Below are 23046 nucleotides of genomic sequence, written 5' to 3' on the forward strand. Positions count from 1 at the left end.
TTATTGGTAGAGGGATTGAGTTCCGGAGCCATGAGGTCATGTTGCAGTTGTACAAAACTCTAGTACGGCCGCATTTGGAGTATTGCGTACAGTTCTGGTCGCCTCATTATAGGAAGGACGTGGAAGCTTTGGAACGGGTGCAGAGGAGATTTACCAGGATGTTGCCTGGTATGGAGGGAAAATCTTATGAGGAAAGGCTGATGGACTTGAGGTTGTTTTCGTTAGAGAGAAGAAGGTTAAGAGGTGACTTAATAGAGGCATACAAAATGATCAGAGGGTTAGATAGGGTGGACAGCGAGAGCCTTCTCCCGCGGATGGAGGTGGCTAGCACGAGGGGACATAGCCTTAAATTGAGGGGTAATAGATATAGGACAGAGGTCAGAGTTGGGTTTTTTACGCAAAGAGTGGTGAGGCCGTGGAATGCCCTACCTGCAACAGTAGTGAACTCGCCAACATTGAGGGCGTTTAAAAATTTATTGGATAAGCATATGGATGATAAGGGCATAGTGTAGGTTAGATAGCCTTTAGTTTTTTTTTCCATGTCGGTGCAACATCGAGGGCCGAAGGGCCTGTACTGCGCTGTATCTATGATTATTGCAATACCATTCTTACATGGTTATTCCTGTATGCCCTACCTACAGTCTGACAACTGTTCGGGAGCCTATAATCTATATCCACAAATGCCATTTCCTATTTCTTCTCTCTATCCAAACTGATGCTTTATCTTACTCTGCTGAGCTAAGGTCATCTCTCATGACTGTGCTAATATCACTCACCTTTTTCTGGTTTGCTGACATTCCGAGATGTCAATGGAAGGCCATGTCTGACAAATCTGTTAGAATTCTTTGAGGAGGTAACAAGGAAGTTAGACAAAGGAGAACCAGTGGATGTGATTTATTTAGATTTGCAGAAGGCCTTTGAGAATGTGCCGCGTAGGAGACTGTTAACTTAAGTTAAGAGCCTGCGGGTGGTACTCGTGAACATATATGCTCCGAATTGGGACGATGTGGAATTTATGAGGCAGGTGTTAGGTAATATCCCAGACTTAGAGTCACATAACCTGATCATGGGAGGGGATTTCAATACAGTCATTGATCCGGAATTGGACCTGTTTTCTGTTTTCTGTTTTCTCACATGTCCACAAGGTATACTCTCGCATCGACTTTTTTGTTCTGAGCAGGGCACTAATACCGGGGGTGGTGGATACTGAGTACTCGGCAATTGCAGTGTCGGATCATGCCCCGCACTGGGTGGATCTACAGGTTAGTGTGGAGAGAGGGCAATGCCCGCTGTGCAGACTGGATGTGGGGTTGCTAGCGGATGAAGCGATCTGTGGGCGGGTTAAGAAGTCCATCCAGAACTACCAGGAAACAAATGATACAGGGGAGGTCTCCGCAGAGACGGTTTGGGAAGCTCTGAAGGCAGTGGTCAGAGGGGAATTAATCTCGATACGGGCCCATACAGAAAAGGCGGAACGGGCTGAGAGGGACAGGTTAGTGGAGGAGATACTCCAGGTGGACAGGAGATACTCGGATGCCCCGGACGCGGGGCTACTGAGGGAGCGGCGGAGGTTACAGGCGGAGTTTGGGCTGTTGACCACAGGGAAAGCGTTGGAACAGTTGAGGAAGGCGGGGGGGGGGGGGGGGGGGGGGGGGGGGGGGGGGGGGGAGATCTATGAGTACGGGGAAAAGGCAAGCAGAATGTAATGCGAATCTTGGGGGAATTTGGCAATTTTTCGGGGTATAAATTGAACATGGGGAATAGCGAGATGTTCGTGATCCAATCCAGAGGATAGGAGAAGAGGCTGGGAGAGCTGCCGCTTAGAATGGTAGGGAAGAGCTTTCGGTATCTGGGAATTCAGGTGGCCCGGGAACGGGAGGCACTGCACAAGTTAAACCTATCCCGGTTGGTAGAACAAATGGAAGGGGACTTCAAGAGATGGGACATGCTCCTGCTATCAATGGCGGGGAGGGTACAGACCGTGAAAATGTCGGTCCTCCCCAGATAGAGGCGGGTCTATGGGCGGATGCCCTAAGCAGGGTTAATACCTCGTCATCATGTGCCAGGCTGAGCCTGATACAATTTAAGGTGGTTCACCGGGTACACATGACAGCGGCTAGGATGAGTAAGTTCTTCGGGGTAGAGGACAGGTGTGTGAGGTGCGCGGGAAGCCCAGCAAATCATGTCCACATGTTTTGGGCATTCCCGAAGCTTGGATGGTTTTTGGCAGGGTTTTGCTAAGGCAATGTCCACGGTGCTAAAAACACGGGTGGGGCCGAGTCCGGAGGTAGCGATCTTTGGAGTGTCGGAAGATCCGGGAGCTCTGGGAATGAAAGAGGCCGACGTCTTGGCCTTTGCCTCCCTGGTAGCCCGGAGACGGATCTTGTTAATGTGGAGGGGCTCGAAGCCCCTGAGTGTAGAGACCTGGGTTAGTGACATGGCTGGGTTTCTCAGCCTCGAGAAAATAAAGTTCGCCTTAAGAGGGTCAATGGTTGGGTTCACCCGGAGGGGGCAGCCGTTCGTCAACTTTCTCGGGGAAAATTAAAATGTCAGCAGATACAGTATTCCGGGGGGCGGAGGGGGGGTTGTTGTTTTATGGTTGGGGTGTGTGCAGATTGGGCTGGGGGGGGGGGGAATGTTTATTTCATCATGTTGATGTAATTGTTATTGTTATTATTATAAACATTTTCAAATAACTTAATAAAAATATATATTTTTTAAATAATAAGTTAAGAGCCCATGGTGTTAAGGGTAAGATCCTGGCAATGGATAGAGGATTGGCTGACTGGCAGAAGGCAGAGAGTGGGGGATAAATGGGTCTATTTCAGGATGGCAGCCGGTGACTAGTGGTGTGCCTCAGGGATCGGTGCTGGGACCACAACTTTTCACAATATACATTAATGATCTGGAAGAAGGAACCGAAGGCACTGTTGCTAAGTTTGCAGATGATACAAAGATCTGTAGAGGGACAGGTAGTATTGAGGAAGCAGGCAGGCTGCAGAAGGACTTGGACAGGCTAGGAGAGTGGGCAAAGAAGAAGCAAATGAAATACAATGTGGAAAAGTGTGACGTTAGGCACTTTGGAAGGAGGAATCTAGGCATAGACTATTTTCTAAATGGGAAAATGCTTCGGAAATCTGAAGCACAAAGGGATTTGGGAGTCCTTGTTCACGATTCTCTTGAAGGTAATGAGCAGGTTCAGTCGGCAGTTAGGGAGGCAAATGCAATGTTAGGATTCATGTCGAGAGGGCTAGAATACAAGAGCAGTGATGTACTTCTGAGGCTGTATACGACCCCATTTGGAGTATTGTGAGCAGTTTTGGACACCGTATCTAAGGAAGGATGTGCTGGCCTTGGAAAGGGTCTAGAGGAGATTCACCCAAGAATAATCCCTGGAATGAAGAACTTGTCGTATGAGGAACGGTTGAGGACTCTGGGTCTGTACTCGATGGAGTTTAGAAGAATGAGGGGGGATCTTATTGAAACTTACAGGATACTGCGAGGCCTGGATAGAGTGGACGAGGAGAGGATGTTTCCACTTGTAGGAATCTGTGGAATTCTTTGCTGCAGACGGTTGTGGAGACCAAATCACTGTGTCTTTAAGACAGAGATAGATAGATTCTTGACTAATAAGGGGATCAGGGGTTGTGGGGAGAAGGCAGGAGAATGGGGATGAGAAAATATCAGCCATGATTGAATGGCGGAGCAGACTCGATGGGCCGAGTGGCCTAATTCTGCTCCTATGTCTTGCAGTCTTATGGTCTTGCAACACTCCAATCTCAGCCTTGGTCACCTTGCAACCATGTGTCTGTAATCACTTGAAGAGATGAATGAAGGACAGGAGTAGGCCACTCAGCCCCTCGTATTTTAAATTTATTTCTACCTGTGCTAACAATTTGTCTATTCATGAAAGAATTAAGGAAAATAAAATATTCTTCAAAATATGAGGGCCATCAGAGCTGAGCCAATCCTATCGTTAGTTGAGGATGCTCTACTACCAGATAACAATTAAACGTGGGCTCCTGTGTCGCGTTTCAGGGTTGCTGGCGTTAACTGCAGTGGGGGGGATTGAAGTTGGTGGTCAGAGTGATCAATCTGAGCTTTACTGGTTACCGTATCACTGAGGTTGCTTTTATTGATCGTTGAGTGCAGAGTCAATCCTGATTCCGTATCCTTTCCGACAGCGAGATCACCCGTTTCCACAATCGTTGTCCATCTCCGTTGGTTTGCTCCTTCATGTTAATGTTACCATCAACCTCAATCATTCAAACTTCTGGCCAACTTTTCGCCTCCCGCCAACCGCCTTCATCTCATCCAAATCTTGGCGGCCTATATCCTAATTCAGACCAGATCCCATACGCCTATCATCCCTGTCATCGTTCACCTACATTGCCTTCCAGTTCACCAATGCCTTGGTTCTAACATTACTCCCTTGTTTTCAAATCCCTTTCATAGCCTCTCCATATCCTGTCTCCGAAATCTCCCTTGGCCGGGACATTGAGTATAGAAATTGGCAAGTCATGCTGCAGCTGTATAGAACCTTAGTTAGGCCACACTTGGAGTATAGTGTTCAATTCTGGTCGCCACACTACCAGAAGGATGTGGAGGCTTTAGAGAGGGTGCAGAAGAGATTTACCAGGATGTTGCCTGGTATGGAGGGCATTAGCTATGAGGAGAGATTGGATAAACTCGGTTTGTTCTCACTGGAACGACGGAGGTTGAGGGACGACCTGATAGAGGTCTACAAAATTATGAGGGGCATAGACAGAGTGGATAGTCAGAGGCTTTTCCCCCAGAGTGGAAGTGTCCACCCCGTCAATTCCCCTCCACCCCCCGAATTTCTAAGTGCCATTGCCAACGGCTCAATCGCTAAGGCAAAGAGCAGCGGGCACAGCTGACTCCCCTGCCTTGCCCACCGACGCAATCGGAAATACCCCGTGATGCTCGATCAATGACTCCAGAAGCGAGATTGGATGACAATTGAAGGCTTTACTGGACTAAATGTTTCCCCCAGCAGCGCAGGTACAGAATGCAGCAGCTGGGGAGACACAGACTCTTATACTCCGCCTTACTGGGCGGAACCAGCAGGCAGGCTTCACCAATGATCTTGCTGTCTCAGGTACCTCCCACACCAATGGTCTTACAGCCTCAACCTGGGCACCGTAATACCCCTAATACTGACTACCACACCCCGCACATGTTTGTTCAAACACTCGCCTCAGGCGCCTTATTCAACAGGCGAACCCAATCGCAAACTCCTGTCCAAATCCAGACCTACTTCAAACAAACGCACCCATTCGATTCGGTCCAACACCTTCTCCGCGATCATTGCCGTAACCACTTCAACCTCCCAACCCTTCGAGGGCATCATAATAACATTGCGCAACCTCCGAACATTCGCCGACAACTGCTGCCCCCCTCACGAACCTCATCTGGTCTTCCCCATCACTGCCAGCACATCCTCCTCTATCCGTGTCGCCAACACCTTCGCCAACACATTTTCAGCTCCATTCAGCAGCGAGATCGGACGGTGCGACCTAAACTGCTCCGGATCCTTATTCTTATTAAGGATAAGTGAAACTGAGGCCTGAGGGGGGAGAGGAGGAGGAGTTGCTCCAACCCCACCCCCCTCCCTCCAGCCCCCCCTCCCTCCAGCCCCCCTCCCCACCCCCCTCCCTCCAGCCCCCCTCCCCACCCCCCCTCCCTCCAGCCCCCCTCCCTCCAGCCCCCCTCCCCACCCCCTCCCTCCAGCCCCCCTCCCTCCAGCCCCCCTCCCCCCCCCCCTCCCTCCAGCCCCCCCTCCCTCCAGCCCCCCCTCCCACCCCCCTCCCTCCAGCCCCCCCTCCCTCCAGCCCCCCTCCCCACCCTTGACGCATTAAACATCACCAGCCCCCTGTCCGAGCCTGCGGCCTTCCCCCCTCTCCATCGACCCCACACAGTCCAAACCCTCCCTCCCTCAGCCTGATTCCCTCCACCTTCTCAATCCTCGGGAACTCCAACCCATCTAGGAACTGTCCCATCCCTTTCTCCTCTGCCGAGGTTATACAGACCCCGATTAAAAAATCTCAAAGACCCCATTCACCCCCTCCGGCTCCAACACCTCCCTGCCCCTCTCGTCCCTCTCCCTTCCAATTTTCCTCAGCGCCACCTGCTTCCTCAACTGATGTGCCAGCATCCCACTCACCTTCTCCCCTATCGCCCCCCCCCCCCCCCCCCCCCCCCCCCCCCGGCTCTGCGCAATTGTCCCACCACCTCCCCCGTAGACACAAGCCCAAACTCCACCTGGAGCCCCTGCCTCTCCTTCAATAACAATCCCTCCGGCGCCACAGAGTCCCTCCCATCCACCCTCGAGATGTCCTCCACCATCATCATCCTGTCCGTCCGTTCCATCTTCTCCCTGTGCACCCGAATCAAAACGAATCCCCCCCCCCCTCACCACCGCCTTCAGCCCCTCCCACAACATGGAGCTCCACATAATTCAGCTCCACCTAATTCCTGGCGGCCACCCGCTCACAGAGCCCCTTGTCCACCAGTAACCCCACATTGACACGACCGATCCAACCCTGGATCCAGAACCGTGTTGAAATCATCCCGCCAATCAGCCGGTGCGGCTCCAGGCCCGGAATCTTCACCACGACCCGCCTCACAAAATCCACATTGTCCCAATTTGGGGCATTTACATTCACCAGCACCAGGGGCGTCCCCTCCAGCTTCCCACTCACCATCACCAACCTCCCCCCCCCCCTCCCGGATCTATCACAATACTGCCTACCTCAATGGCCAACCTTTTGTTACCCAATACCATCCCCCCCCCCCTCGTCTTCTTATCTAACCCCGAGGGAACCACCTGCCCCACCCAGCCCTTCCTCATCCTCGTCTAGTCCCCTAACTTCAGGTGTGTCCCCTGCAAAAACACAATGTCAGCCTTCAAACCCCTTAAATAATAATAATGACAATCTTTATTGTTGTCACAAGTAGGCTGACATTAACACTGCATTGAAGTTACTGTGAAAAGCCCCTAGTCGCCACATTCCGGTGCCTGTTCGGGTACACAGAGGGAGAATTCAGAATGTCCGATTCACCCAACAGCACGTCTTTCGGGACTTGTGGGAGGAAACCGGAGCACCCGGAGGAAACCCACGCAGACACGGTGAGAACATGCAGACTCCGCACAGACAGTGACCCAAGCCGGGAATCGAACCCGGGAATCTGGTGCTATGAAGCAACAGTGCTAACCAATGTGCATGCTGTGCTGTGCTGCCCTAAATGTGCGAAAATGCATATTTAACCGGGTCATTCGAGCCCTGGAGGTTCCACCTGAAACGGGGCTCCCCCCCCCCCCCCAGGCTTCCCCCCCCCACTCCTCCCTACTCCTCCCCACTCCCCCACTCCCCTCCCCTCACCCCCGCCTCACCGGTTAACCATAATCCCTCTTTAGCCAGCTCCCTCAGATCGAGGCCTCATTTCCCCTTGAATCCTTCCCAAGATGTTCCCTGCCATCTCCTCCTTCCCAAATGAGCCACATGAACCAATCAGCCTCCCTCCCCTCCTCCCTACTTCCCTACCTCCCTCCCTCCTTCTCCAAACCCAGAAACAAAAACTACAGAAACCCCCCCCTCCTCCTCCTCCTCCTCTCCCCCCCCCCCCCCCCCCCCCCCCCCCCCCACTCCCTGCACAACACGAACCTCCACTTCACTCCTGTTAACTAGCCAACCAGCTCGAATGGTGGTCCCTGCAGGAGGCCCAGACCTACCCCCTCTTCCCCTAACCGCCCCTGGGGGGGGGGGGGGGGGGGGGGGCGATTATACCCGGCCTGATTCTTGGCCAACTCTGCATCCTGGTCCTGGTACACCCCCGGGTCGTTATCTTCCCAGGGGCACTTTCCTATCGCCTTCGCCCATCTCAAAATCTTTTCCTTGTCGAGGAAAGGATTCAGCCGCACCACCACCGCCTCCGGAGCCTCCCCCACCTTCAGCCTCCTCCTCAATGCGCACAGTCCACCTCGGGGGTGTTATGTTATGCTGTTAGATTAATATAAGTTCCTCTTGACCATAGACGACGTTGAAAGACACTCCAGTCCTTGAACATAGAACATAGAAAATACAGCACAGAACAGGCCCTTCGGCCCACGATGTTGTGCCAAACTTTTGTCCTAGATTAAGAACAAATTAATCTTTGCACCTTCTACCCTATCTATTCCCTTGATCATCTTATAAACCTCTATAAGTTGAAAGGATTTATTCAGTAACAACAACTAGATAAATGAGTTCGACACTCTGCTGATCCAACTCTAGTAACTCAGTGATAATGACTAACTGTACATCTGGGCCACATGTGGTGACCCAGCCTGAGATCTAAACTATTCTGGTGCTAATCCTCCAGTTCCAGCCAGGAGTGAGAGCGAGGGTCTAGTGTGTGTCTGCTTTTATAATGAGTTGTGTTGTGCCCTCTAGTGGTCGTGCCACAGCCGGGTGTTCTGATTAACCCCTTAGTTACACGTCAGTCTACATACCATTACAAGGGGGATGGTCAGAGACCCCCTCCCCCACCAGCGTCTCGAACATCATCGCCCCTAATTTTATGGCCTACGCTCCCTCGATCCCTTCAGGCAGCCCCACAATCTGCCTCCTTGGCCAATTTGCCATGTCCTCCACCTTCTCCCTCAAGCTCTTTCAGCACTCCAACACAAGTGCCAACGATGCCAGCCATTCCTCACCATTCCTCATGTCCCCCCACCGACTCCTCCACTTTCTGGATTGCCAGGCCCTGGACCTCCAACCTCTGCCCCACTCTCTCAATCACCGCCCTCAGCGGCTCCACCACCTTCACACGGCCCTCGGAGGCCTCCAGCCTCCACTGCGGGAACTTTCCATTTCGGAATCCCACCAATGGCTCGGTGGACCAGTGCCCCACCACTCTCCGCCATCTTTTCTTGTGCCACACCTTGAATACCCTCTCACTCAAGCTGCGGCCAACTTGACCGGTCAAGTAAGCCCTAAAAGGGACTCACCGGGTGAGTGGGAGAGAGATATCAGGCCAATTTTAAACTCAAGTTACAAAGGATCTTCTCCATGACTGTGACAAAGGTAAACTTTCCCTCCTCATTCTTCTTGACCTTTGTGCAGACTTTGGCCAGGTTGACCGACATCATTTTCCCGCAGGACCTGCCCACTCTTGTCCAGCAGCTCTGCCCTTCCCTCGCCTGGCCTCCACTCTCAGCTATCGAATCGTAACCAGAGAGTCACGACCACCAGTTTCTCTTCCTGCTTCTGCCCTGTCACCTCCGGAGTTCCCCAAGGAGCGAGCCTTGTTTTTTCATATTTCTGATTGACGTGTGCGTCACAGGAGCTTTTACCAAACACAATTTGACACGGAGTCAAATAAGGAGATCTTATAAGGAGGCCCCAGTGGGGTTCCCTCAGGGTTTGCCTTTTACTTTAAGAACGCTATAGTCAGCTTTTATTAAAAAAAAACCATTCCTATTTATTTGCAGAGGTTTTACTTCCGCTTTCTATCAGATTTGTATCTGTATCAGATGCTCCCGATATTAACCCTTTATTCTACATTCTACCCCCCCCCCTCCCCATCACCCCCACCACCACCCATATCTTTATCCCAACTATATACATCCTCCGACAACGATGGAGTTACATTTCAAGGGGTGTCTACAAAGAAGACCGTGATAGAGTTTGAGGTTTAGGGAGGGAATGCCAGAGTTTAGGACTCCGGCAGTTGAAGGCACGGTCGCCAATGGTGGAGCTATGGTGGAATGCAGAGATGGTGGAATAGGTGGAGTGCAGAGATCTCGGAGGGTTAAAGAACAAAGGAAAGTACAGCACAGGAACAGGCCCTTCGGCCCTCCAAGCCTGTGCCGACCATGCTGCCCGTCTAAACTAAAATCTTCTGCACTTCCGGGGTCCGTATCCCTCTATTCCCATCCTATTCCTGTATTTGTCAAGATGCCCCTTAAATGTCACTATCGTCCCTGCTTCCACCACCTCCTCCAGCAGCGAGTTCCAGGCACCCACTACCCTCTGTGTAAAAAACTTGCCTCGTACATCTCCTCTAAACCTTGCCCCTCGCACCTTAAACCTATGCCCCCTAGTAATTGACCCCTCTACCCTGGGGAAAAGTCTCTGACTATCCACTCTGTCTATGACCCTCATAATTTTGTAGACCTCTATCAGGTCGCCCCTCAACCTCCTTCGTTCCAGTGAGAACAAACCGAGTTTATTGAACCGCTCCTCATAGCTAATGCCCTCCATGAAATGAAATGAAAATCGCTTATTGTCATGAGTAGGCTTCAATTAAGTTACTGTGAAAAGCCCCTAGTCGCCACATTCAGGCGCCTGTTCGGGGAGGCTGGTACGGGAATGGAACCGTGCTGCTGGCCTGCTTGGTCTGCTTTAAAAGCCAGCGATTTAACCCAATGAGCTAAACCAGCCTCCATACCAGGCAACATCCTGGTAAATCTCTTCTGCACCCTCTCTAAAGCCTCCACATCCTTCTGGTAGTGTGGCGGCCAGAATTGAACACTATACTCCAAGTGTGGCCTAACTAAGGTTCTATACAGCTGCAACATGACTTACCAATTTTTATACTCAATGCCCATTGAGAAATTGAGTAGAAAAGCGAGACGGTCATGCTGAACCTTTCAAACTCAGTGGTTAGACCCCAGCTGAGGGATTGTGTCCAATTCTCACAATTTAACAAGTTTGTCAAGTTTTTGGGACTGGAGGCGAGGAGCTTTTCTGGAGGGGGGTTGGGGGGGGGGGGGGGGGTGTGGAATTTCCATAATGTGGACATGTTATTTCCCTCACAGAAGTTTGTATTTTATTTGAGCGGCTAAGATGAAGTAAATGAGGAGAAACCGGATGGGCAGGAACCAGATTGAAATAATTGGTTCAAACAAATGATGGTGATCATAGGATCATTACAGGAGGCCATTCAACCCTTTGTGACCATGCTATCTCACCTAGTTCCACTTCTCCATTCCCTGTAATCCTGCAGATTTCTGCTCCTCAATTAATGAAATTCAATCGCTTTGAAAACCACATTTGAATCTGCCTCCACCACACTCTCTAGGCCACTGCATCCCAGATCCCAACAACTCGATGCACAAAACACCACAAATCTGTGCCCTCTGCTTCCCGATCCTCTCCCGTCACTGGGAATGGTGTCCCTTCTCTATCCCGATAACCCCACCTACCCTTTGGCCACTGAAGGGCAATTTATCACGGCCAATCCACCTAACCTGCACATCTTTGGACTGTGGGAGGAAACCAGAGCACCCGGAGGAAACCCACGCAGACATGGGGAGAAAGTGCAAACTCCACATAGACAGTCACCCAAGGCTGGAATCGAACCTGGGACCCTGGCGCTGTGAGGCAGCAGTGCTAACCACTGTGCGAGCGAAATGCTGGGGTCCAGTTATGTCTTATTAACCATCGTCTCAACCTACCTTGCTGCATTCAGTGATAAATGCACAGATACCAGCCCCCCCCCCCCCCCTCTGCCCCATGATCTCTCTGCTCCTGAACCCTCTTAATAAATGTCCCTTTTAGATAGAGATAGAGATAGAGAAATACAGCACAGAACAGGCCCTTCGGCCCACGATGTTGCGCCGAACTTTTGTCCTAGGTTAATCATAGAATTTTGGACAATTTGTCATGGCCAATCCACCCAACCTGCACATCTTTGGACTGTGGGAGGAAACCGGAGTACCCGGAGGAAACCCACGCAGTCACGGGGAGGATGTGCAGACTCCACACAGACAGTGACCCAAGTCGAAATCGAACTTGGGACCCTGGAGCTGTGAAGCAATTGTGCTATCCACAATCCTACCGTGCTGCCCTTAAGAAGTTAACCTACACTCCCTTATTCTACCCTAATCCAAGTACCTATCCAATAGCCGCTTGAAGGTCCATAAATTTTCCGACTCAACTACTACCACAGTTGTTTTTTATTATGGAATGGCACAGTGGCGCAGTGGTTAGCACTGCTGCCTCACAGCGCTGAGGACCCGTGTTCGATCCTGGGCCCTTTCACTGTGCATGTGGAGTTTGCACATCCTCCCTGTTTCTGCGTGGGTCTTGCCTCCCACAACTCATGTGCAGGGTAGGTGGATTGGCCGCACTAAATTGCCTCTTAATTGGAAAAAAAATAATTGGGTATTCTAAATATATTTTTTTAAATGTATTTTTTATTACATCTTATGTGTTCTTCCTAGTACCAACCCCTGGGAAACTCCACTGCAAATTAAATGAAATTTAAAAATTGAAATGAAAATCACTTATTGTCACGAGTAGGCTTCAAATGAAGTTACTGTGAAAAGCCCCTAGTCGCCACATTCCGGCGCCTGTTCAGGGAGGCTGTTACGGGAATCAAACCGTGCTGCTGGCCTGCTTGGTCTGCTTTCAAAGCCAGCGATTTAGCCCTGTGCTAAACATCCCCTCCATTCACCGCAAAGCAGTGTAATTAACTTTATATCCATACTATCATTGTCCCCTTTATTCCATGCATTCTAACCTCGTTATCATGTGGCACCGTATCCCTTCTGGAAGCCCATGTACATCACATCAACTATATTACCCACATTAACCCTCTCTGCTACCTCATTAAGAACTCAATTCCGCTGGCTGAACTTTCAAACAGTTCTTCCTGGCTTTTCATATTTTTGTCTAAATTGGGAGGGATTAATTGGTATGATTTTCAAACCAATGAGCAGAGAGCAGCAGATTACCCCGTGTGTGTGTGCGTTTCCTCCGGGTGCTCCGGTTTCCTCCCACAGTCCAAAGATGTGCGGGTTAGGTGGATTGGCCATGATAAATTGCCCGTAGTGTCCTAAAAAAAAGTAAGGTTAAGGCGGGGGGGGGGGGGGGGGGGGGGCTGTGGGAGGAAACCGGAGCACCCGGAGGGACCCCACGCACACACGGGGAGGACGTGCAGACTCATCTTGGGCTTCGAGAGGATTCCCCTGCAACTGGGGTCACAGTTGACTGAAGGCCCTTGAGGCAATGAGGTCAAGGCAGGAGATTGCCAAGTCGAGGGGTCTGCAGGGGTCACGTGCAGTGAGGGAGACGGGGATTCCTCGTGTGGGTGAGGAAGCTGGCTACGGGTTCTTGTGGATTGTGTTCCAAATGTAGAAGGCAGTACAGCTTTAAAAATCCACACCAAACTCCATCTATGTGCCCATATCCAACCAACCTGACTTAATTTGGTATCAGTTTCATTTGTGCAAAGCACGAGAGCCCAATGAACAGACAGAATCTATCCAACTTTCTCTGCCACCTTCCCAGACCAGTTTTCCCATCTTCACCAGATTTTCCATGCTCCTGGCTGGCTAGCGGTTCCTAATTTGGCAGCACGGTAGCATAGTGGTTAGCATAAATGCTTCACAGCTCCAGGGTCCCAGGTTCGGTTCCCGGCTGAGTCACTGTCTGTGCGGAGTCTGCACGTCCTCCCCGTGTGTGCGTGGGTTTCCTCCGGGTGCTCCGGTTTCCTCCCACAGTCCAAAGATGTGTGGGTTTGGTGGATTGGCCATGCTAAATTGCCCGTAGTGTCCTAAAAAAGTAAGGTTGGGGGGGTTGTTGGGTTACGGGTATAGGGTGGATACGTGGGTTTGAGTAGGGTGATCATTGCTCGGCACAACATCGAGGTCCGAAGGGCCTGTTCTGTGCTGTACTGTTCTATGTTCTATTACGGCCAGAATTTGGGAATATTGGGAACCTCACCGCAACTTCCCGTGGACAAGAGGGCACCGATTTGAACCAATTGCCAAAAGAAGGGAAAAGCAAAACGAATGACAAAAAACTCCGGGCAGCGAGGGGTTAAGGGCTGTAATGCTTTGCCTCGGAGTGAGGTGGAGGCAGGGGCATCAGCGACTTCACAAGGGGATTAATTACTCTGATCCTGGCAAAGGAAGAATGTGCAGGGGTACGGGGAGAAGCTGGGTAGCGGTGGGCGGTGGGAAATGGCATGCGGTGCCTCTGCTGGTTGGGAGAGTGAGTACAGACTCGATGGGCTGAATGGCCTCATTCTGCAGTGTAATGATTCTGTAAATGCTGGAAAGCGGGACCAAATGTTCAAGAGAAGCAACGAGACAGACTTTCTAACCCCCCAGTGAATCTGCTGCTGATCCCCTGTTGGTTTTTGAAGAGTGAATTTCCTTTGCACACAATCTGAAGTGTTTTTAAAGGGGGGGGAGGGGGGAAGATGCCAGTTCAGAACGGCTGAATTAACTTCACAATCAATATTTATCAATATTTATTTATCAATAAAGCACAATATTTCGTGGGAAAAAGAGATTCCTTTTTTTTAAAAAAGGAGCAGGTTCCACCGAGATTTGAACTCGGATCGCTGGATTCAGAGTCCAGAGTGCTAACCATTACACCATGGAACCACGTGGGGAACGGAGCAGCAATGTATCAAAAAACAGATACAATCCGGATACAGTCAGAGTAACAACCGGAGCTGCGGTTACTGAGGGGGCTAAGCCTCAGAGTCTCCCGGGGGGGGGGGGGGGGGGGGGGCTGAGCCTCAGAGTCTCCCCGGGGGGGGGGGGGGGGAGGGCTGAGCCTCAGTCTCCCCAGGGGGGGGGGGGGGGGGGCTGAGCCTCAGAGTCTCCCGGGGGGGGGGGGGGGGGGAGGGCTGAGCCTCAGTCTCCCCAGGGTGGGGGGGTGCTGAGCCTCAGAGTCTCCCCAGGGTGGGGAGGGGGGCTCAGCCTCAGATCGCACCCGGGGGGGGGGGGGGGGTGAATCCACACAGACAGAAATTGGACATGAAGAACGAGGGAGATTTCAGCACCAAACCAGGTCGTGGGTTTTGATATTGACCCGAAATTGACAAAGTGGAATTGCAGCGAGTTCGGGGACCCATCCTCCGGGTCAGGGAGAGGGAGAAATCTGTCCAGAAGGGGGAGGGAAGGAGGGTTTGGGAGGGGCAGGGGAGTGAGGGTTTGTGAGGGGCAGGGGAGTGAGGGTTTGGGAGGGGAGGGAGGTTTTGGAAGGGAGGGTAGTGAGGGTTTGGGAGGGAGGGTAGTGAGGGTTTGGGAGGGGAGGGAGGTTTTGGAAGGGAGGGTAGTGAGGGTTTGTGAGTGAGGGTTTGGGAGGGAGGGGAGTGAGGGTTTGGGAGGGAGGATAGTGAGGGTTTGGGAGGGAGGGTAGTGAGGGTTTGGGAGGGGAGGGAGGTTTTGGGAGGGAGGGTAGTGAGGGTTTGGGAGGGAGGGTAGTGAGGGTTTGGGAGGGAGGGTAGTGAGGGTTTGGGAGGGAGGGTTTGGGAGGGAGGGTAGTGAGGGTTTGGGAGGGAGGGTTTGGGAGGGAGGGTAGTGAGGGTTTGGGAGGGAGGGGAGGGAGGGTTTGGGAGGGAGGGTAGTGAGGGTTTGGGAGGGAGGGTTTGGGAGGGAGGGTAGTGAGGGTTTGGGAGGGAGGGGAGGGAGGGTTTGGGAGGGAGGGTAGTGAGGGTTTGGGAGGGAGGGTAGTGAGGGTTTGGGAGGGAGGGTAGTGAGGGTTTGGGAGGGAGGGTAGTGAGGGTTTGGGAGGGAGGGGAGGGAGGTTTTGGGAAGGGGGTAGTGAGAGTTTGGGAGGGAGGGTAGTGAGGGTTTGGGAGGGAGGGTAGTGAGGGTTCGGGTGGGAGGGTAGTGAGGGTTTGGGAAGGAGGATAGTGAGAGTTTGGGAGGGAGGGTAGTGAGGGTTCGGGTGGGAGGGTAGTGAGGGGTTTGGGAGTGAGGGTTTGGGAGGGAGGGGAGTGAGGGTTTTGGAGGGAGGGGAGTGAGGGTTTTGGAGGGAGGGGAGTGAGGGTTTGGGAGGGAGGGTAGTGAGAGTTTTGGGAGGGAGGGTAGTGAGGGTTTGGGCGGGAGGGTAGTGAGGGTTGGGAGGGAGGGTGTAGTGAGGGTTTGGGAGGGAGGGTAGTGAGGGTTGGGAGGGAGGGGAGTGAGGGTTTGGAGGGGAGGGTAGTGAGAGTTGGGAGGGAGGGAGGGAGGGGAGTGAGGGTTGGGAGGGAGGGTAGTGAGGGTTTGGGTGGGAGGGTAGTGAGGGTTTGGGAGGGAGGGGAGTGAGGGTTTGGGAGGGAGGGTAGTGAGGGTTTGGGAGGGAGGGTAGGGAAGGTTTGGGAGGGAGGGTAGTGAGGGTTTGGGAGGGGAGTGAGGGTTTGGGAGGGAGGGTAGTGAGGGTTTGGGTGGGAGGGTAGTGAGGGTTGGGAGGGAGGGTAGTGAGGGTTGGGAGGGAGGGTTTGGGAGGGAGGGTAGTGAGGGTTTGGGAGGGAGGGGAGGGAGGGTTTGGGAGGGAGGGTAGTGAGGGTTTGGGAGGGAGGGTTTTGGGAGGGAGGGTTGAGTGAGGGTTTGGGAGGGAGGGGAGGGAGGGTAGGGAGGGAGGGTAGTGAGGGAGGGAGGGTAGTGAGGGAGGGAGGGTAGTGAGGGTTTGGGAGGGAGGGGATAGTGAGGGTTTGGGAGGGAGGGGAGGGAGGTTTTGGGAAGGGGGTAGTGAGAGTTTGGGAGGGAGGGTAGTGAGGGTTTGGGAGGGGAGGGTAGTGAGGGTTCGGGTGGGAGGTAGTGAGGGTTGGGAAGGAGGATAGTGAGAGTTTGGGAGGGAGGTAGTGAGGGTTGGGTGGGAGGGTAGTGAGGGTTTGGGAGTGAGGGTTTGGGAGGGAGGGGAGTGCGGGTTTTTGGAGGGAGGAGGAGTGAGGTTTTGGAGGGAGGGGAGTGAGGTTTGGGAGGGAGGGTAGTGAGGAGTTTGGGAGGGAGGGTAGTGAGGGTTTGGGAGGGAGGGTAGTGAGGGTTGGGAGGGGAGGGTAGTGAGGGTTTGGGAGGGAGGGGGAGTGAGGGTTTGGGAGGGAGGGGAGTGAGGGTTTGGGAGGGAGGGTAGTGAGGTTTGGGAGGGAGGGGAGGGAGGGGAGTGAGGGTTTGGGAGGGAGGGTAGTGAGGGTTTGGGAGGGAGGGTAGTGAGGGTTTGGGAGGGAGGGGAGTGAGGGTTGGGAGGGAGGGTAGTGAGGGTTTGGAGGGAGGGTAGGAGGTTTGGGAGGGAGGGTTAGTGAGGGTTTGGGAGGGGAGTGAGGGTTTGGGAGGGAGGGTAGGAGGGTTGGGTGGGAGGTAGTGAGGGTTTGGGAGGGAGGGTAGTGAGGGTTTTGGAGGGAGGGTAGTGAGGGTTGGGAGGGAGGGTAGGGGGTTTGGGGAGGGAGGGAGGGTTAGGGTTTGGGAGGGAGGGTAGTGAGGGTTTGGGAGGGAGGGTAGTGAGGGTTTGGGAGGGAGGGAGGTTTGGGAGGGAGGGTAGTGAGGGTTTGGGAGGGAGGGTAGTGAGGGTGGGAGGGAGGGGGTTTGGGAGGGAGGGTAGTGAGGGGTTGGGAGGGAGGGTAGTGAGGGTTTGGGAGGGAGGGTAGTGAGGGTTTGGGAGGGAGGGTAGTGAGGGTTTGGGGAGGGAGGGTAGTGAGGTTTGGGAGGGAGGGTAGTGAGGGTTTGGGGGGAGGGTAGTGAGTGTTTGGGAGGGAGGGTTTGGGAGGGAGGGTAGTGAGGGTTTGGGAGGGAGGGTAGTGAGGGTTTGGGAGGGGAGGGAGGTTTTAGGAGGGAGGGTAGTGAGGGTTTGGGAGGGAGGGTAGTGAGGGTTTGGGAGGGAGGGTAGTGAGGGAGGGAGGGTAGTGAGGGAGGGAGGGTAGTGAGGGAGGGGAGGGTAGTGAGGGAGGGAGGGTAGTGAGGGTGGAGGGTAGTGAGGGTTTGGGAGGGAGGGTAGTGAGGGAGGGAGGGTAGTGAGGGTTTGGGAGGGAGGGTAGTGAGGGTTTGGGGGGGAAGTGGGGTTTGGGAGGGAGGGTAGTGAGGGTTTGGGAGGGGAGGGTAGGGAGGGTTTGGGAGGGAGGGTGTGAGGGTTTGGGAGGGAGGGTAGTGAGGGTTTGGGAGGGAGGGTAGTGAGGTTTGGGAGGGAGGGTAGTGAGGGTTTGGGAGGGGGTTAGTGAGGGTTTGGGAGGGAGGGTAGTGAGAGTTGGGAGGGAGAGGGTATGAGGGTTTGGGAGGGAGGGAGTGAGGGTTTGGGAGGGGGGTAGTGAGGGTTTGGGGAGGGTGAGGGTTTGGGAGAGTGAGGGTTTGAGGAGGGGGGTAGTGAGGGTTTGGGAGGGAGGGTAGTGAGGGTTGGGAGGGAGGGTAGTGAGGGTTTGGGAGGGAGGGGTAGTGGGGTTGGGAGGGAGGGGGTGAGGGTTTGGGATGGGGGTATTGAGGGTTTGGGAGGGAGGGTAGTGAGGGTTTGGGAGGGAGAGTGAGGGTTTGGGATGGAGGGTATTGAGGGTGTGGGAGGGAGGGTAGTGAGGGTTTGGGAGGGAGGGTAGTGAGGGTTTGGGAGGGAGGGTAGTGAGGGTTTGGGAGGGAGGGTTTGGGAGGGAGGGGAGTGAGGGTTTGGGAGGGAGGGGAGTGAGGGTTTGGGAGGGAGGGTAGTGAGGGTTTGGGAGGGAGGGGAGTGAGGGTTTGGGAGGGAGGGGAGTGAGGGTTTCGGATGGAGGGTATTGAGGGTTTGGGAGGGAGGGTAGTGAGGGTTTGGGAGGGAGGGTAGTGAGGGTTTGGGATGGAGGGTATTGAGGGTGTGGGAGGGAGGGTAGTGAGGGTTTGGGATGGAGGGTAGTGAGGGTTTGGGAGGGAGGGGAGTGAGGGTTTGGGAGGGAGGGTAGTGAGGGTTTGGGAGGGAGGGTAGTGAGGGTTTGGGAGGGAGGGTAGTGAGGGTTTGGGAGGGAGGGTAGTGAGGGTTTGGGAGGGAGGGTAGTGAGGGTTTGGGAGGGAGGGTAATGAGGGTTTGGGAGGGAGGGTAGTGAGGGTTTGGGAGGGAGGGTGTTGAGGGTTTGGGAGGGAGGGGAGTGAGTGTTTGGGAGGGAGGGTAGTGAGGGTTTGGGATGGAGGGTATTGAGGGTGTGGGAGGGAGGGTAGTGAGGGTTTGGGATGGAGGGTAGTGAGGGTTTGGGAGGGAGGGGAGTGAGGGTTTGGGAGGGAGGGTAGTGAGGGAATCAGGATGGGGGCGGCCGAGCGGGAAGATGAGAAGCAGCAAATTTGCAGAATAAGTGGATTGTTCCAGAATCTCAAAGCAGGTGGGCCTTGTGAGGTCAAATCCGAATGGAATTCTCCTGATTGCTGCAACATTGGACACGGACATTGAAGCTACATTCTCCCTCTCTCTTTCGGGAATGTTATTCCCTGTATTTCCCTTCACTGAACAGCCAGAAGCCAAACTGAAATTCACCCTCTGGGATAGTCTTGGTGAATTCCCTCTGTGAAAACTGGCTTCAGTCGATTCAATGTTCAGCAATAACAGGTCCTGATGGGGATTTAACAAGAGTTGTATTTATTAGAACACAGAACATAGAACAGTACAGCACAGAACAGGCCCTTCGGCCCTCGATGTTGTGCCGAGCAATGATCACCCTACTCAAACCCACGTATCCACCCTATACCCGTAACCCAACAACCCCCCCTTAACCTTACTATTAGGACACTACGGGCAATTTAGCATGGCCAATCCACCTAACCCGCACATCTTTGGACTGTGGGAGGAAACCGGAGCACCCGGAGGAAACCCACGCAGACACGGGGAGAACGTGCAGACTCCGCACCGACAGTGACCCATTTTATTTTATTTTATTTGTTATTATTATTTAAAAGTCTTGCACTTTGAATGGAATGAAACCGCTTTTGGAAACCAGGAATCTCACATCAGGCAGGGCGGGAACCAGGAATTTCAGGGGAAATGGGAAGCTGGAAAAATTGGAAAGTGAATTTCCACAAATCTGGAAACTTGCATTTATATAGCGCCGGTCAGGGCGAAGGAGCAGGGGGTTTAACCTACTCCCGCCAAGCCCCACGTGTACAGTGTGTGCAGGCAGGGCAGTCATTAAGGAAGGGCAGATTTTATTCACATGTACTAGGCCCTGGGAGTTGCCTGTGTTTCTTATTTATTCTTGGGACCCGGATATTTGTGTCTGCCGTTGAGAAGAGGGGCTCTCTTCCTGACCCACTGCAGCCTGCGTGGCACCAGTACAGTGTGAAGCTGATTATTGTTAAGTGCCAGTTCAGAGGGCAGTTTGGAGTCATGTATAGGCCAGACCCGGGAAGGGAGGCTGATTTCCCCCTCTGCAAGACGTGAAATGTGGTTGTTCCATAATTATCAATGAGATTAACATGTCATTTCAGGTTTATTGAATCCAGTTGCTGTTTAGGAATTTGTAACGCCCCCTCTCCAGTATCAGTGAGTGTTTCTGGAGTACCGATGCCATCATATCCCCATGTTGGCATCTACACAATGACTGGGCGGCACGGCGGCTCAGTGGTTAGCACTGCTACCTCACTGCGCCAAGGACCTGGGTTCAATTCCGGCCTCGAGTGACTGTCTGTGCGGAGTCTTCACGTTCTCCCCGTGTCTGTGTGGGTTTCCTCCGGGTGCTCCGGTTTCCTCCCACACTCCAAAGATGTGCAGGTCAGGTGGATTGGCCAAAGACGTGACACTTAGGTGAGATTACAGAGAGGGCTGGAGAGTGGGCCAATGTAGGGTGCTCTTGAGGACTGTTGGTGGCGACTCAATGGGCCGAATGGCCTCCTTCTGTACTGTAGGCATTCTATGATGTTATTTGGAATTTGGTTCGCAATATGGAAGCTGTCACTCATATCGGGAGAGGGAAATGGGAGAGGGAGAGGGCTGCAGTATGGGAAGGTGGATTCCTTCCTTTTTGAAACATTCCACAATTGGTATGATTTCTCACTAAATATTAGTCAATTTGGGAGCAGCTTTGAATCAGGCTGTTTGTGCCTGGAAAAGCCCCTTTGGAAAATACACAGCGAATCTGCCGGAACCTGTGGATGAGGAGCAGGCGGCTCATAGAAATCAGGAGAATCTCAGAGTTGGAGTCATTAGAGAACTCTGAGGCCCGTGCTTAAGCTAGGGGGATCTATAATTGTGAGGTGCTTGAGAAGAGTTGGAAGATCATTTCATTAGGTGCTAGTGAAAAGATTCCAACACAGCTCACACTTTGGAGAATAATGCAAACACTGAGGAGAATCAAAGTGAATTCCTGAGAGCTGTTGCACACCTTGATATGGCTCTAGCAGAAGAGAAAGGACCTGTCAGATCTTCTTAAGTCCAAGGGAGTCCTTGGGTGGAAATAAAAATAGAATGAGGAATGTTGTGTTGGAATGTTTGGGTTTAAATCAATGCTTTTACAAAATATTGTAAGTTAGTAGTACTTGCTTTGTTTTTTTAAATTTAGAGTACCCAGTTCATTTTTTCCAATTAAGGGGCAATTTAGCGTGGCCAATCCACCTACTCTGCACATCTTTGGGTTGTGGGGGTGAAACCCATGCAGACACGGGGAGAATGTGCAAACTCCACATGGACAGTGACCCAGGGCCGGGATCGAACCTGGGACCTCTGCGCCATGAGGCAGCAGGGCTAACCACTGCGCCACCATGCTGGCCTGTATTTGTTTTGTTTAACTCTTGTACAGTAAAGTATTTTTGTTTAAAACATAAGATATTTTGATGCAATTCTTTCAGGTAATAATTGGGAGTTCAAATATCTTTATGAAAGTTAGTGGGTTTTTTTCAGAAAGGATGCCATTCAGCCCTTCGAGCCTGCTCTGCTATTCATTATGATCATGGCTGATCATCCGAATCAATAGCTGAATCCCGCACTCCCCAATCCTCATATCCCTCGATCCCCTTCGCCCCAAGTCCTATATCTAACTGCTTCTTGAAAACATGCAATGTTTTGGCCTCAACTACTTCCAGTGGTAACAAATTCCCCTTCTCTGTCCTAAATGGTCTACCCCGTATCTTCAGACTGTGACCCCTGGTTCTGGACACCCCCCCCCCCCCCACCATCGGGAACATCCTTCCTGCATCTACCCTGTCCAGTCCTGTTAGAATTTTATATGAGATTATATGAGATCTCCCACCCTCTCGTCTGAACTCCAGCGAACACAATCCTAACCGATTCAATTTCTCCTCATATGACAGCCCCGCCATCCCTGGAATCAGTCTGGTAAACCTTTGCTGCACTCCCTCGAGAGCAGGAACATCCTCCCTCAGAGAAAGACCAAAACTACACACAATATTCCAGGTGTGACCTCACCAAGGCCCTGTATAATTGCAGCAAGATATCCCTGCTCCTGTACTCAAATCCTCTCGCGATGAAGGCCAACATACCATTAACCTTCTTTACCGCCTGCTGCACCTGCATGCTTACCTTCAGCGACTGGTGTACGAGGACACCCAGGTCCCGCTGCACATTCCCCTCTCCTAATTTATGGCCATTCAGCAATTGCTACCAAAGTGGATAACCTCACACGAGGATGGTTTAGTTCAATGGGCTAGACAGCTGGTTTGTGATGCAGAACAGGGCCAGCAGTGTGGGTTCAATTCCTGTACCATCTTACCCGAACAGGCGCCGGAATGTGGCGACTAGGGGCTTTTCACAGTAACTTCATACTTGTGACAATGAAAGGTTAATAGTATTTATCCAAATTAAATTGCTTCTGCCATTCATTTGCCCACTCTCTCAACTTGTCCAAATCACACTATAACATTGATATAAAATTAAGCAAAATCTACACAGTAGTAAGATAAATAGTTTCGGATTATTGTGATTTTATGACAAAACTGCTTCAAATAAATGTGTTGTCTTGCAGTGTTAATGCTTACACAAAAAGTCTATGCGTGTTTCATACAAGTTAATAATTTACAGCTATACGGATTTTAAAAAGCAGATATCATAAATTTATTGCAAGCCCAACAATTCTGATGAGCCTTTTTGTGTGATGGCATGCAAATGCAGGTAGTAGGACCAGTAGCTGGTCCTCAGGGTCTTCTGCTCTGCCTAAGCAATCTGTGGATGGAAACAATTGGAGAGCATTGGTTCAGGAGGAAGTTCCAGTAGTGTTGGAGTTGACACAGCCCATCGCTGCTGCAGTACACCAGTGACAGGCGGTAAGAATGGGTAAGATTCCTGGCCACTCACAAGAACTAGGAGCAGGAGTCGGCCATCTGGCCCCTCGAGCCTGCTCCGCCATTCAATGAGATCATGGTTGATCTGTGGT

The 23046-nt window shown here is 52.3% G+C and overlaps 1 non-coding gene across 1 annotated transcript; it reads right to left on the reverse strand.

The window, feature by feature from the left end:
- Nucleotides 1–14329: 14329 nt before the first annotated feature.
- trnaq-cug lies at nt 14330–14401 on the reverse strand. Its single transcript has one exon. It is a non-coding gene; the product is annotated as a tRNA-Gln (tRNA).
- Nucleotides 14402–23046: the final 8645 nt, after the last annotated feature.

The sequence above is a fragment of the Scyliorhinus canicula genome, chromosome 23 (genome assembly GCF_902713615.1).
Source record: "Scyliorhinus canicula chromosome 23, sScyCan1.1, whole genome shotgun sequence".
NCBI lineage: Eukaryota > Metazoa > Chordata > Chondrichthyes > Carcharhiniformes > Scyliorhinidae > Scyliorhinus > Scyliorhinus canicula.